The sequence below is a fragment of the Antrostomus carolinensis genome, unplaced genomic scaffold (genome assembly GCF_000700745.2).
Source record: "Antrostomus carolinensis isolate BGI_N321 unplaced genomic scaffold, ASM70074v2 scaffold1380, whole genome shotgun sequence".
Lineage (NCBI taxonomy): Eukaryota > Metazoa > Chordata > Aves > Caprimulgiformes > Caprimulgidae > Antrostomus > Antrostomus carolinensis.
Window position 1 is genome coordinate 53,022 of NW_010288902.1, and position 11,454 is coordinate 64,475.

At 37.0% G+C, this 11,454-nt stretch overlaps 1 protein-coding gene across 1 annotated transcript in view; it reads right to left on the reverse strand.

Moving 5' to 3' along the window:
• Positions 1 to 11,454, reverse strand: part of ZNF804B (zinc finger protein 804B) — a gene marked incomplete at its 5' end in the record, with an annotated part of 28,997 nt that overhangs the window by 6,676 nt on the left and 10,867 nt on the right. The window lies entirely within an intron of this gene.

Here is an 11,454-nt window from a genome sequence, read left to right on the forward strand (position 1 = left end):
GAATAAAACTGAGCTTGTGTGTGTAATATGTTACAGATCTCTGTATTTGCACATGTATGCATGGATGTATGTGTGCTTCTGTGGGTTTTTTTTGTTTTTTTTTTTAAGACTGCATTTGTTTTTCAAAGGAGAGAACTACCGTCTGAAATATTGGATCAGGAAACCCTTTTATGGTTATTTTCACAATTTTTTAAATCTCCTTGAACATCTGTAAATCAGAAAAATCCTGTTGGAGAGAGCAAAATTCTCTGCCTCTATTACATCTTTTATTATCTGATTTTGCACTGCTGGTAGTAAAAGGAAAAGTGAACAAGAAGACACAAACCAAAAAGTGTCAAAAACATCCTCTGCAAAAAAAGTGGTGCTATCTTGCCTTTGATTTCACTGTGCTCTCTAGGACTCAGCAGTTCATGTCCAACCTTACAACTTCCTGGTTCAGATCCATGCTTCCACACTTCATAGTAGAAATGCCTTCCTCCCTTCATCACCTCTCCATTGCTGTGGTGTTTTGGGAAGGCAGGTTTAAAAGCCTTAAGGGAGCTCTGGTGCATTCAGCCAGATGCCCGAATTGGAAACCCTGAGGACCCAGACTGAGAACTAAACAGCTGCATCCACCTGCCGCTTAGTTTGAAGGTGGCCCTGTGCTCTTCTGTGAAATTCAGAACTATAGTATCAACAACAGGAAATGCTGAATTTTCCATGGAGACCAAAGAGTTGTTTTTGCCAGCTAGACTTGAAGAAAGGCTTTGGTATCATAGTAATTTTTAAACTGCTGCTCATCAGCCATCATCTATGTCAATTTGAATGTCCAACAGCACCTAAAGATTAACATCATAATCACCGCCTTCATCTCAGGCTGTTGTTTCCCTATAGCATGGCCAAAATTGCAACATGAATCAGTAGGATAAATTGGAGGCTGACTCAGCATTGTACCAGCAAATATTGCTTTCTGCAGCTCAGGTATGTGGAGCAGTCTAACTATGGCACAGAGCTCTGCACAGGCCAACAGACATCTACGTTTGAGAAACAGAGCTGAAGGCAGAGAGTCCTCAACTTGCAGGGGTCAAGAGAATGATGAATGCATGAGAGGGAACTTTCTGGAGAGAGGTCTAGCTTTTGTCAATACCTGGAGACAAAGCAAATAGGTGAAAACCACTGTGTGGTTGCTTTCTACAATCTAAAGAGGTGGCAGCTTCTTTTTTTCTCCAACTAAAATGAAATCATCAAATTAGAGGCAACGACATAATATGATAGGGAAGCATGAAGGAACCCTTGGTGGAAGCAGGCTGTACAGGGTCCATGATGACAGTCTGTGAAGACTGCTAGAAAGCTGTAGGGAGTTGTTGCGTAAAAAGGGTGGTAAAGCAATTTAGCAGGAAATAAACCCCCTTGAATTCCAACTTACCCTCAGATATTAGAGGAGCTGGGGGTGCCTGGGCTTAGTTCCTGAGTGATGCCCAGTTCAGCACTATGAGTCCGACAACAGCGGATTCACTCAATAGTGCGCTGCACTCCCGCACCCACGATTTATGGACTCTCACAGCTAAACCTGCAGAATTTAGCGGTGTCCCACTGGGGGATGGTGTGGCTGATTACAGACAGGCACAGTTTACTCAATGTGGCACTGCAAGTCTGGGAACACTAATTCTGGATTCACTTGATAGTGCCCTGCACCTGCTGTCCAGTCATGATCTATGGAGTCTCTCAGCCTATCAGGTGGCACCCAGTGAGAAATTGTGCAGCAATTCAATAAGCGAATAAGGCACTTTATTAAAGCAACAGGAATAATAGAGATTCATGTGGATTGCTGGTGATAATCTACTGTCTGCAGAGGTATATACAAGTATTAAGGTTGCAAATTACTGAAAAATGCTAAGTTAAAAAAGGAATTTTATAGAGATCTCTAAGTCCCCGAGAAAGTCTCTGGGGCAGTATTAATCTTACCCAAAGGCATCCCTATGGTGGGGGAAGAGAGGCTCAGCCCATCGCTGGTCCCAGAGGTCAGAGGTCTGCAATGGTATCTTCCCTGAATTGTCCGTGATAGTATCTTCCCTGACATCCCCCTTTATTTGGGCTACTTTAATATTATTTTTTACCTTCAAGGTAGAGTTTGAGAGACTCTAGTCATAATTTACTGTGATTGGTGAAAACACTTCTGTTTCCCTTTTAAGGCAGAAGTTACCAAAACTTAGAATGTATGCTCAGTAAGTGGAGGTAAGTGGTCTGTGAGCCGGAGGTGTGTTTTGGTGTTTCAAGGTCCACAAAAGAGAGGTATTTTTCCAAGGGGTGCCAGATGGTCAGCCCAGGGTTGTAAACAGGTAGCTTATCAGCTTCTTGGTGCTGTGTGTCTCTTCTGCAGTGATTACAGGGATTAGTAAAGGATTTTCTACTCCTTTCTACCCCCCATATTGATATGCAGACCAGGACTATTGATATGCAGACTCTCCAGGAGACAACCTTGGAGAGGATTCTTCGCATACCAGTTGCATTCTTCCCTGGGATCTTCTTCGACATTATACCTTCTCCTAGTGTGTGAACAAGACTGTTTTTTGATTTCTAAGTCACCTCCCACCATTGTCACATCAGCTGTTCTTCAAGCACAGATTTTTTTTAAAAAGCGAAATAACATCTGTGAGAGAAAAATAAATAAATGTTGGGAGACTAAGAACAGAAGTTTCTTGTTTGCTATCAACCTTCTGGACCCCACAATATGTGCCTGTGAGCACTGATCTGGAGGCACGGAGATCTGAGATGCCCATGAGTCAGCTTTCTCTCAACCACCCTGATGTCTCTGTACAGGCAAACACCTTCAGATGCCAGAAAGGCAGTTGCTCATGGTCCTACTGCCTGGTGCCTGTAGAAAGTTTAACTGTATTAATAAAAAAGTTTTACAATTTGTCAGATTGGTATGTTTCTCCAGAAATTTTCTATCAGCTTCAACACCTACTACTTCACTCAACTAGACCCTGAAACAGGGTCCTCCAATGCTCTTAACCTTCAGTTCCTTGGAAAGAAATGGTTGCTCCACCATATTTTTAGCTTTTTCCTGTCTACTTACATGTCCTCCCTCACTGTTCACTTGCCCTGTGCCACGCCAGTCATGTAGCGCTCGATTCCCTCAACCACATTTCCTGCAATTACAGTAAAATGATAAATATGTGTTGTGGTTTAACTCAGCCAACAGCCAAACATCACACAGCCACTCACTCTCCTCAGGAGAGAAACCAGGACAATATGTAAGACAATATTACTTTTGAACCAAGAAAAAAAAAAAAAAAGTGAAAACCAAAGCTGTATAAGAAATCAGAGAATCTTCCCAGAATGAAGCCACACTTTCTGTCACTTAAGTAACATTTACAAGACTGTAAAGATATTTAAGCAGTAAAGATCCTATCCTCCATAGAAAAACATAGGTAGTCTTGAGTCTTATTATCTTCACTGTGAAGAAAGGGCAAAGAAACACATTTGAGAAATGTCCTTTAGTGCCGCTTGCTATGTTTTAGCTGTCATCATGAGTTGTTCGGTATCACACATAAAGCATTCAAGAGGAAAAACAGAAACAGTTTCTACCTGTCAAGGAAACAAAGAACAATGTGAAAGCGAGTACTATGGAGCGCAGGTACTGCAAAGCAATGCCATTTCACTTCTTTGACAGTTAGAATGGTCATCAACAAAGCAAATGGACCAGCACTAAGAACAGAAGTTCTAGCAGTATTTTTTGCCCTCTAATGGCATGCAGCATGTGTCAAGGAAGTAGAGAAAAGAATAAAAACAATATAGGTAGGCATAGCAGAGGACTCATCAGCTGGAGATGAAATCCAAGAAATAAAAAGCATCTCCAGTCTGAGCAGAGAAAGGGCTCTTCCCACACATCCCCCCATCATATAAAAAAAGCTGCACTGCCAGTTAGGAATCATAATGAAATATGTCAGCTTTGTTGGATAGGCCATGGGACTGCCCGCTGAACCTGCAAAGACATGGTTTTCCTCACTAATAACCTATGCCAGCCCCCTGACAGGCACACAAATATTTTCTGCAGGTGGTGCACAACAGCATGCATTGAGTGGGTACCTGAATGATAATCCTAAACTCAGCAGGTGTGCTTGAAAATTAATATTACTTTACATGGTAATTGCATTTTTCAAGTAATTAGGTACTTAACTGGGCATCCAAATAGAGGCACATATAATAAATTGTGATTTATTTAATAGCAATCTTGTGTTCTGTCCTTCACCTGCTACAAATACCATTGCCATGGAGTTATATTTCATTTTTAGACTCATGTTCTATTCTTTCTTTGGTTTTCATGTAGATGTGTATGAGGACATTGACATATCTAAAAGTAACCCATCCCTTTTTTTATAAACACCTACACAGAATATTAAAAGACTACAAAATAATATTCACTGTTATAGAAAGATTTAATTATATAACCAGGTCTGAGTCATGTTGGCTGCTCTGTCTAAGACCCACTCAAAAACTGCTGAATCTGTTATTTTCCTCCTGAACTCTGGTATTAATCATCAGGAGATCCAAATGCGTTAATGGAGCTGAGCTACATCTTCATTACCTGCTTTTGCTAGACATGAAATATCAGTGGATAAATACCTGTACGTTAGCATTTTCTACTAATTCTTAGTGTTCGTTTGCTTTTTTAAATTGTTGCTTTATTGTGACCAGTACCTGCTTTCTACTGACCTATGAGCACCTGTAGCATACACCACTGGCTGCATTTGCAGCACTGAGATTACTTTCTTTCCACAGTTATGATCCTGATTTCTATTCCTCCCTGTGCAGGTGAACACTTATCTGGATTGCTATTGATCTGACCAAATTGAGATGCCTACAATAGTTGCTCAGATTTTTTTTTACAACCACTGGAAATAAATAAGTACTTTTAGGGACCTAATCACCTCTTCTTAAAGCAGCTAAAATAAGTGGAATAAAATGAGATGTGAAAGTACCTCTTTCTTTTCATTGCATATAGAGTGTATTAAGGGTGACTATCTGAGACACAGAATTTTGACAGAGGAAATGGGTGCTATCAGTACATTTTCATTGCTACAGGTAGTATTCATCTCTACAGGCTGCATAAAAGAGTACTTTATATTAGTGTACTTTTGGCACATGTAAGAGAAAGAAACATGAGGAAGACATCTGGGGTTTTTTTTATAAACCATTGACAAGAATACAAAGAACATTTTCATAATCTGCATTTCCTGTCAGATTTGCCACCACTCATTCTCCAGGGTGTCTCTGGCTTCAGGAAGCATTTTTTCTATATTGCCCTCTCATTCACTCTCTCTATATTTGAGGACTGAAAGGAATACAGAACTGGGGAAGAGCATTACTTCTTTTGAGTGCTCTGATAGAGATCATGTTCCTCCCATTATATAGATTTACCTGAGTTTCTCAGTATTGGGAAAAAAAAAAAAAAATCCATGCATTAAGTTAGAAAATGTCTGATTAGTATGAGTTAAACAATTTTTTTTCACTTACATTCAGACATTTTTTTCAGAATATCATTCAAAACACATCCTCCAAGATACTCATCATTCTGTAATGCATTGCAGTGCCAGATGTAACTCTCTTTTCTTCAGTCAGCATTAGGTACAGGTCTCCTGTCATATTTAAAGAGCCTTCTCTGAATCAAAGTCCATAAACTAATGTGAGTGTTTGAGTGCCTGATTGGATTTAAAGATTTATTTCTACTTTGCTGGAAAGCTCCTTAATTAAGTTCTAAACATATTCACCATAGAAGGGTTAAATGAGGAAAAAAAAAGGAATATGAATTTCAGTAATTACTCTCTTGCTTGTAATGCTAACATTGGAATCAATTACACTATTTGTAAAACGAATTCACATTGCAAACCATCAAATGAGAATGATAGTTACTAGGGAAGATAATTAGACTTCATGTCTGTAGCTTACAGTATTACCTCTCTTAGTGTAAGGGAGGAAACAGCAATGAAGGAATTTGCTTTTACTATGGTAAATAAAATCCTAAAAATAAATGGTAAAGGCTATAGAGATTAACCATGAGATATGAAGCTCAAAAAATAGCTGATAAATTTTCATTTGTTTTATCCACAAATAGCTACAGATCACTTTGAAATGTATGACAGTAATCATTTTTTGGAGTAGCTTATATTATAGTCAATCTTAACAGTTTCAGTATTGTTAGTAAGAGTGAATGGGAAGACTGAAAGAAAATATCCCGGTATGACTGGGTTAGGGAATGAGATGATAGCAGGAGGGAGGGGGAAGTTTGTCCTCAGACATGCCCTAGAGAATCCATCAGTGAATGAGATGTTGATCACAGATCCAACCAGAAGCATAAATTACAGATGATTATTTGGAGGGCTTGTTTTTGCATATCTTCATAGAAACTCCTGTTAAGTCTGTATAGAAAGACAGTTTGATCTAGTGCAACAGGTCTTCATATCAGAAAGCATAAAGACCTAGTAGTGCCTACCTGTATCTTTTCTGTAGGAGCTTCTTACTGTTCAACCAGATCTGCAAATATTCTTGCTAATTAAACTGATTTCATCAATTGCTGGATGAAAGTACATCAATTTGTACTGCTCATGAGAAACCCCCAAGTAAAGTTAAAACAGATGGGTTTCATGGGGGTTGTTTCCATAGGGGAGAGGATAGAGCAGGCATTTTGTGGCAGCAACTCATTTGTCTGAAGGCCTGAGATATTTGTGGATCCTGCATATGCTTCACTTCACCCATATTTATATCAGTTCCAATGAACTTATTGTCATATGCTCCAACAAGCTGGCTTCACATTGTATAATTTGATTAGACTTATTTAGTGCCACTTCTGAATACAGAGTAATTTACTTAGTAAAAGCAAGACATTTGAATTATAAGGAACTTGTGGCAGGGACTGTATCTTCACTGCATGTCCATATATCACGTCACCCATCGGGGTGTAAGGCTCTCTTTCTTAGTGTGAGAAATAACATCACCTCATATGTTTTATTTCTTTTTCATTCTCATTTAAACAGCTTAAAGAGGAGAAACAAGTATTACAGACCCTGTGTGAGATTAGATCCTTTCAAAACTTTCAGTACTTCTTGTAATCTTATTTTTAAAGTATTTAAGCCTTTCCACATCTTTTTGAAACCTGTCTCACCACTTTGTTTTTCTTTGTTCTAATTGTAGCAGATAGTATATAAAATCACCAACACTTTAAGGAAAAGAGCAAGAGTCTGAAATATCCCAGAATTAACAGGCAAGTCCAAAACCTGGCCTCAAACTGTCTTCAGTGTGGTCATCAGGTTTTCAGAGTAACAGAAATGATAGTGGGAATGACTGTACATAGATTTTATGTAGTACTTTCCATAGACAGATTTCAGGGTTCTTATGAAAGAGGTAACTTTATCATGGTATCATTTTACAAATAAAGACATGAAAGCAAAAAGAGAGAGTAACTTCTGAAAAGAACAGGGAGGAGTCTGAATCAGCACTTACAGATATGTTTAATTACCACATTTAAGTCTGTAAACCTATTGAAATAAGAGAGAAGATGCTAGACATCTGAATAAAGCCTAAAGTTTATTTACCTGTATAATCAGTTGATTCTTGATAACTATGTTAATGCTGAGGGAACAACAATAAAGCATAAAGAACAAACCTATTGAAAACTCTTGTGCCATGTCAATAGGTTTACATAAAGGAAAGTTGAATCAGCAGACCACTACACAGTGACATTGAAGTGCTGTACCAGAGAACAAGTTCATCACTAAAAAGAATCATTTTCATATGCACTCGAGCCAAATGAAGCGTTGGCACCACTCAGTGCACTTCAGATGAAAAGGTATGGTCAGGACGAATAGAGAAAAATAATATGTAGATGAAGGACATTAAGGGCAGCTATAACCAGAAACTGCATCAAATATCTCAAGGTAATAAAACAGTGTTTTTTCTAATAGGAGGTAATAGCTATACCTAAAAAGTATTTTAGGTTGGTTTGTTAAGTTTTTGTTTGTTTGTTTGTTTGTTTTTTAATTCAGTCAAAACTAAAATATTCTTTCTCTCATATTTGCTTGAAGTAGACTGATCTCTTCTGGAGTAGGAAGTTAAAGGTAACTAGAAGCAATATTATAACAAAATGCCTGCTCAAAGGAGGAGAGGTGTAATAAATGATATTTACTTGCAGTTTTGTCAATCAGAAAAGGCCACAAAGGACTTTTGCAGTCACCTGATCAAAACTTTTCAATTATGCAAGACAGAGGACATTTTGATTTGCTATGTTTTAACAGATAAATTGATAAAATCAAGTTACTTTGACAAGATCTATTTTACATAAACCACATGAAATGAAATTAATTACATTATCATTCTTTAATACTTTATGGAGTCTTCTATCAGTCATCCCAGTATTTTCCCTGGCACTGATGTCAGGATGACAGATTTTCTTGTTTATCCCTTTTAAATCCTAGCAGGGCATTATCTAGCTTCTAGCTTGATGCATCTTCCTCTAGTGCTCTGAGACATATTAAAGATCAACATTAATGACAGGGAGAGTTTATGAACACCTTTTTCCTAATACTTAAATGTTGGTCACCTGAATCCGCTGATAGAAAAATACTTAGCTCTAGATTACGTTGTTTAATATCCTTCTTAGCTATTGGTAGAGTGGTACTTCACAATCATCATAAATATTATAGACACGACTAAATCATCTGGCTTTGTCCCAACTGTAGAATGGAAATCTGTGTTGAATATCATTACTAACAAGTAATTAATTTCTATTTGGAGGAGAAGATTCTTTATGTCCTCAGTATACTTTCAGAAACCTTCTTGCCCTCACCTCTGATGACTACAGACTTTCCTTGTGTCCTTTTTACTTCTTGCATAATTTTTTTCCAATTTTTTCACTTCTGAATTATGATCTTTACAATCTATTTTTCTTTTCCTTTATAATAAATTTAAGCCACAGGGAAGTGACTCTCCTTCTAAATGAGATTAGCTGTTTATAACTTATTTGGTCTTTTCAGTTGTGGGATTTGGGTTCTTAAACCACCTGCCAAGTTCTCTTTAAAATATTCTAGGTGTCTCTCACATCTTTCCATTTGAATTCCTCCTCCCAGTCCATTTGGCAAGCTCATTCACCTTTATGAAACTGGATTCCTTAAAGAAGTGTATGTTACAGTTTGTTATTTATACAAATATATCCAAATATTTTATTTGTATTTACTAAATACAATTACTTGGCTTTTTAAATTTCCTTTATGCCTACATTGATCCTCATAATGCTAATAACATATAGATTAAAGATCAGCTTTTTAGAGACCTGTAATGTGGATGAAATATTTTTGTGCTCTTCTTGACAGAAGGGAGACCCATGGAGGTAACAAATTCAGACCTGTTAATTTTATTTTTTTCATGCATGGGATCGGAGTAGCAGTTTATGTTCCAGTTTTATTAGAGGAGATGAACAGATGTCTCATTTTTTTCCAGGGTAATTCATCTTTGCAATAGCCTGGTTTAGCCTTTGATTATCTGAGACAATCTTCTGAAAACACAGCTCAGTAAATTATACTGATTAAAAAAAGGTTATTTTTATTATATGCTTTTTCTTTTATTTAATTATTTTCCAGATTTGTCTCACATTATTATTACTTGTTTTCTCATTTGACTTTAGTGTCCTTTCTTCCCTCCACCTGACCTATCCATCTCTCTTCCCAGTTCAGCAGCATTTCCCTCTGAAATGACAAAAGCAATAAGATGCTTCCTAAGCAAATTCACTCTGTCATGGAAAAAGATGACCAAACTGTGCAGGGTGAATGATGTCTTAATTTTCACGTTTATAGAGGCAAAAATATTTTGGCATATCTACCACCATTTTTATTGTCATGTGCTTAAAATACTATTTATTTGAAATTTGATATTTGTGTTTTGCCAACTTGAACATATTGCTGTTGCAACCTGCAGTGCCTGAGGCTTTTACTAAGAGATTGAGCTAGAAGCAAGCACGGAGTCAAGATAAGCGGTTCGGCCCACTGGTGCCTAACATGTGACTGGGCTGCAACTTGACAGCCTTGAATTGTGATTCCATAATTTAAAAATAATTTAATATTGTTTTAGAAACTGCTCCCTGGAAAGAGGGTGGAAATGAGTATGATGCACTTTTATAACAGCAATCCCAAACTCCTTCTCTTATTCCCTTGTATGTTGTGGAGCTATGGGAAGTAATATCTAATGTCCTCTTCTCCCCTCTCCAGGATATGCCCCTTTGTACACACACTTATATCAAATGATGCTACAAACACACATCTAGTTCATCATGTAGACATGGATATTTTTAATATCATAAAGCTGATCTATCACTCATCACTTATAAAACTCTTTATGTCACTTCTCAAATTCTCCGCCTGTCACTTGACACTAGTAACCTTTTAAGCAAACTTTACTCTACTACTGCCTCCCAGGAAACTTTTGTTCCTGTAAAATTTGAAGTTGATCTTTTATTTGTACCCTGTGTTCTTATTATAGCAATTCATACTTTTCTACACCTCTGACTTTCAATTATTTCTTGCAAAAAATGAAAGATTGTGAGTTTATATTCTCAGATGGAACAACAATCCTCTTAAAATATGCACCAACACAGATACACTATGGTGAGAGTGAGTTTATATTCTTTGGACTAGGTGAGTTAAAACAATACTGTAAATTATCTGGAGACAAGGAGAATTAGGACAACTGGATCGTATGTTATCATCTTAATTTCTGAAAAAATGCGCCATGTTTTTTCCAGGTATTATTGGTTTAGCTTTTAGAAAGACCTTTTGCAACAAATAAGGAATCAAATTAAAAATTGTGTTCATTTCCTAGCAAATAAAAGAAAATTGCTATAACAACTATTGTATATTTCTCTCGTGTTCCATGTTCAAAATTATTAGGCTATGACTTGCTCTTTTGCATGTGTACAGGTCAAATTTATTATTTTCAAATTGCAGGCCAGAATCCTCATTTTCTTTTTTAACCAAGCAAAGGAACATTATGCTGTCTTAGATTTCAAGATGGGAAGGAAATCAGAATGGCTTACTGAGAGTCATAATTATGTTAATGAATTGAATGTTTGGTGTAACCCTGGCTCAAATGACATAAAATTAAAGTAGAACTCAGAAAAGATGGTCAATAAGAACTGAAGAGAAGACTGAACTTTACTTTCAAGTAAAGAACAAGATGAGTTTAATCTGAATATTCTGGGTTCCTTTTAAAAGGTAAAAATTACATTCTGCCATTTAAGCAATATTTTTGTATGAAAATATTGGTAATAATGTGATTTAATAAATTGTCTTGTTTTACCCCTAAACATGATATTACTTTACCCAACAATTTATCAACTAATTATGATTTTATCTTCACACAATCAGATGGTTATCAAGAGACTGGAGTTAAGGGCAGGTTCAGAATATAAGCAATAGGTTATATTGC